Raw genomic sequence first — 5,485 nt, 5'->3', positions numbered from 1 at the left:
GGACCACTTCACTAACTTCTTCTTTGATGTCCACCCTACCACCACCAACTTCCAGTAACGAATGAGTTCCCGCCACCCCCCCCCCTCTCTCTCTCTCTCTCACACACACACACACACACAATCACACACACACACAATCACACAATCACACACACACAATCACACAATGACACACACACACAATCACACACACAAGAAGAAAAGTTTCACACACACACACACAAGAACTACGACGACCCTTTAACTAATTTCTTCCTACAACCAAAAAACGATTTTACCAACATAGGAGAGCAACACATGGCAGATGGATAAATAAAACAAACTTCTCCATCCTCATTAAATCGTCTGAAGGTAGCAGGAGCCAACTGTACATAGAGAAAAGGAGGGGATTGAGTTTCATCTTGTGAAATACTACAGGCTTCCTTAATCTGTTCAGACTGAAGGTGTATTTGTGTTATTTCAGCTTTGTTGGCTCCAAATGATTTTATTCAGCTGGGGAGACTTATGGAACTGAAGGGGTTAGGTTTGGCCTCAAGAAGCCCACTTTCTTACATGTGGCTTTCCTAAGAGGCGTATACCGTCTGTTAGTAGCAGGAAGGAAAAACAAGAGGGATGGGGGGATAACCTTTTCGTTACCGACACGAAATTACTGTTTTGTTTTGTGTACAGGCACGTGGTGGTAGCGACTGGATATTGGGCGTCGGTGAAGCGGAAGAGTGGAGGAAGCGTAGCGAAGCGGGAAATGAGCTCAGATTGCACGCAGTTTAAAAACACGCGACTATACTTGTGTGCGCCGAAGCTGGGAGCAAAAGTATAGATAAGTAGGAATATATTTATACAGCAAGGGGGTGAGGGGGAGAAAAAGTGGGGGAGAATAGAGTGGAGGGGTTTGAGGCTCTGATACAGTGTTGATTATGCATTTATCCGTGAGTATATTGGTTTATGAGAATAAGAATAGAATGGAGGAATGTGCAGCAAAAATACAGATGAGTAGAAATATATTTTTTAAGGGGACAGAGAGGGGGAATGGGATGGGGAGTTTGAGGCCTTGATACAAAGTTAAAAATGTATTTACCCTTAAGTGTGTTGGGCTACAAGAATGGAAAAAAGAACAGAAGGAGAGAGAACCACTAAAGAAAGGTGGGAAGACAAGATATAGGGAAATAGTACATGTCGGAGAGGAGGTGTGAGTTGGAGAAAGAGTAGCCTGATGGCAGGGGACAGACAGGCACTGAGGCGACTCGTTTGTTGCCACACCTTCGAAGATTAAGGCATCAGGCTATATAAACAGTACATGAGGGAAGATAGTATGTAGTGGAAAGAGGCTTTGACGTGTATTTATCCGTGGTTGTATCTGATTATAAGACTGGACAAGATGGGAGAAGGAGAGCTAGACTAAGAGGGGGACAGAATATTTATTCTTTATACTCAAACTTGGCCCAGATTTTCTCGTCGCAGCTTATTTCATGTACTTGAATTACAGAAGACAATATTACGGATTTGCATTCTTTCCATAGCAATTTTTCAAGATTGGCGTCATATTCTATTGAAAACTTCTTCTCCCAACTCAGCGTTCATGATGGAGAGATGGCAATTTTCGCCCAAGTTTGTGTATGAGTGTAGAAGGGGACATGAGTCTAGATGAACAGAAATTTGTTTACAAGGCAAAAGGGGGAGGGGGTGAGAAGGATAGAAAGAGGGAGCGGAAGTGATGGGGATAGAGAGAAGGAGAATAAAACTATAAAACTATAACTAAATTATGCCATGTGACCTTGACCTTTGACCTATACTAATAAAAAGCAATGTATCAACCCTTTGGGGGATCCTCACCCCATCCACCAAGTATGATCTGAATTAGATAAAAACTTTTATTTCTTTTGTTCACACAAAGACACCCGAGTCGAACTTTAACCTTATTCTTTGACCATGACCTCTAACTGATTGTTTTCAAAACTGATTTATTTCATTCATGTCTTACCTTCAACCCTTCCTCCAAGTTTGGTTAAACTGGATAAGACCTGGTCAAGTTGATTTCCCTAGGCCATGTTTTGACCAAGTCCTTCCTTTGACCTATTGTTCTCGAAAGTAATTGTTTTACTTACTGGCTCACCTTTAACCTTTACAGTTATAATATGTACTATTTGAGTTACTTCGTTAACACACACACACACACACACACACACACACACACACACACACACACACACGCACACACACATACACACACACACACACACACACACGCCAATTAAAACATTTCAAACGCTCCTTTTCTCGCAAGTGCGGGTGTAATCGTCTTCGGACTAGAGGGAATAAGAACTTGTATATCATTTTCATCACTTCTTTTTCGTAATATTCTCCCGGTAAAGCGCAAAATAAAGAAACATGGAGAGAGAGAGAGAGAGAGAGAGAGAGAGAGAGAGAGAGAGAAAGAATCAGTGGAGCAGTGGTACAGTGAGGGGACAGGAGTTCGCCAAGAATATCCTCTTTTTCTTCTGTGTCAGATCTGGTGGTTAGTCATTCTTCACTGTGTTAGTAATGATACTTTCCTCTGCCTATAGTTGATTCTGTTTTATATGATGCTTCAGAGAGGACTGTGACGGCTGGATAGATAGACACAGAGAGATTGGGTAGATAGATAGGTTGGTAGGTAGGCAGGTAGCCAGGTAGTTAGAGAGGTATATAGACAGATAAACAGATAAATAGATGAACGATGAATGGATGGAAAGATAGATATAGATAGATGGATGGTTGGATAGATAGACAGAGGGGTAGATAGAGTGAAATGTTTTATTTAAGATTGACAAAGGAGCAGACTGACAGATACTTGGATGGATAGACAGAACCTAACCTTACCTAACCTAACCTAACCTCACCTAACCTATCCTCACGTCTCCTTGAACCGACCAGCCAGAGCATCAACAGAGCAAGGAAGGAAATGCCCAGAGGCAGACAAACACAACCTCCTTCAGATGAGTTTGTCTCTGCTTCCTTCTCCGTCTTCTTTACTTTTCATGTTGTGTGTGTGTGTGTGTGTGTGTGTGTGTGTGTGTGTGTGTGTGTGTGTGTGTGTGTGTGTGTGTGTGTGTGTGTGTATTTTCCCGTGATAAAAGAAATTGCATGGGTGTATTTTTGTGGTAAAGCTCGTTTGTGTATGCTTTGTGGTTTGTGATATGTTTCATATATTGTCCTTAAGTTCACTTTCACATGACATTATTACCATTTTTTGGTTTCTTTTTCCTTTCTTTTTTCCTTCGCTCCCCCACCCCTCTCTCTCTCTCTCTCTCTCTCTCTCTCTCTCTCTCTCTCTCTCTCTCTCTCTCCGCCGCTGCATTTTGTACCAGTCTATTTCTGTCGCTAAACCCTTTCCCTGTTCTGAATTACCTGCTGCATCTCTTCCCAATTACGGCGGGCATGCAGCACCCGTCTTAGTAAACACTCTTGCGCATTTTCTGTCCAACTATACTCTGCAAAAATTAACCCATACTCTGCCTTCTAAGTCAGCATCACGTCAGTTTAGGAACTGTTTTCCTCAGTCTGTTTTTAATACTACAAGTGAATTATTGTCTTCTAATGCTTTAGGTTCAGGCATACTAGAATAAACTTCTTGATTTCGACTTTTCATCTACTCAGGTTATTAATATGATTATTTTTAAGGGAAAAAGTTTGCATACACTCAGCGCTGGGTTCTTCCTTTCTCCGTAAAAACCTATGGTGAATATTTCTGAGAGGTGATGGCGGTGTTGCGCCTTATGACAGCACTTTCTTCTTTTCACCCTTGCCGTTATTCCGTGTCCCTGTTTCTGGATCCTACTTAACCCATTAACTCTTCTGTCCGATGATATTATCTTACTTTATTCCTGTTTTTTTTTTTTTTTCTGGACGATCTTACTCAGCTCTCGATTGTCTTTCTGGTAATGGAGCAGTTAGACACAGCTTTCATTACCCCTTTGGCTGGATAGTCAGATAGTCAGAGTAAAATATAAAAAACGTCACTGGACTGAAGGAATTAACCACATTATTGGGCTCACACACTGGACGAATTTATTTTTGCTGCTACTAGATGATTTTATTCCGCTGAGGAGATAATTAGAATAGTTTAGGATGGATGAAAGAAGAATACGTCATCGTTGTGAAGGGATTTAGGTGGAATTGTAGGGTGAACGATTTTGAAGGACTGAATGGAGAATGAATGACGGGTGAACAGCCCATTGTAACTGAGCAAGGCCATGGTAATTCTCCTTCTTTTATTGTCGTTCTCTGTCTCTCTCTCCCTCCCTATCTCTCTCTCTCTCTCTCTCTCTCTCTCTCTCTCTCTCTCTCTCTCTCGCGCCAAAAGTCATTAGTCGAACACCGTTTAATCTACTGTAACCAAAACTCTTTATTTTTCTCCAAAACAGTTTAACTAAATGATGAATTCTGAGGATATATTAAGGAAGGAATGTTTAAGAGTAACTCCCTCACTCTCTCTCAGTTTCTCACTTCTCGCTCAATCTATGTCCCGCCCTTACTTCACGGGATTAAAACTTAGCTATTCATATACATATATTCTTGCTCTTGCGGCGGACTCTTCGTATAACCTTACACCTACTTACGTCCTACTTACATGCCCATGGTTCCTAACGACGTAATAGGGACTACTTACTTACACCTGCTGACTTACCTACTTACGTTTCCTGTTTAGACCTGTTCATCTACCTACCTACACCAGTTTAACTACTTAATCTCCCATACATACTTACACATGCTAATCTACTTAAACCTTACATACTTACACCTGCTTGTCTGTGCCCCAGTTTCCTCTCGGTGTGTTTGTCTGGCTGTCAGTTGGTCTTGTTATTCATTACCGGTGTTTATATAATCCAATCTTTATTTGGTTGTTGTCGGTTCTGTCCTCTGTTTTTCCTTTCATTCATTCTCTCTCTCTCTCTCTCTCTCTCTCTCTCACCAAACCCAAGGATGTTGTCAGTACCAGGCCACGCCTATGATATTTTCCTTCCCTGACTCTTTCTACACACACCAATGGCCAAAGGGCATGGGAGGCTATCAATCCTATCTATCTATTTATCTAGCCATCTATCTACCTATCTATTATAAGCTGGACAGTTTAACAGCAGATCTCCTGCCCTGCCCCCACTCTTATTTCTAACTAAGCTTCCTCCTTTTTCCTTCCTCCTTCAGCGTCCCAGCCACAAACCCGTCCTTCAGCCTCCTTTCATTCCTCATTGCCTGGCCTTAATCCCGCTGTCTGTCTGTCTGTCTGTCTGTCTGTCTCTCTGCCTGCCTGTCTGTCTATCTGTCTGTCTGTCTGTCTGTCTCTCTCTCTCTCTCTCTCTCTCTCTCTCTCTCTCTCTCTCTCTCTCGTTCGATATCCCTTACTCCGTCGTTTTCTTCCTTCTGTCATATTCATCTCCCTCCATCGGTGTCTTGTGTCTCTTCCCTGTCTTCCTTTCCTCTCATTCCCTCTCCATCACATCTCTTCTAT

Source organism: Coenobita brevimanus, chromosome 23, assembly GCF_032717465.1.
Source record: "Coenobita brevimanus isolate Jiangsu-jjx chromosome 23, ASM3271746v2, whole genome shotgun sequence".
Lineage (NCBI taxonomy): Eukaryota > Metazoa > Arthropoda > Malacostraca > Decapoda > Coenobitidae > Coenobita > Coenobita brevimanus.
This window is presented reverse-complemented; position numbering follows the sequence as displayed.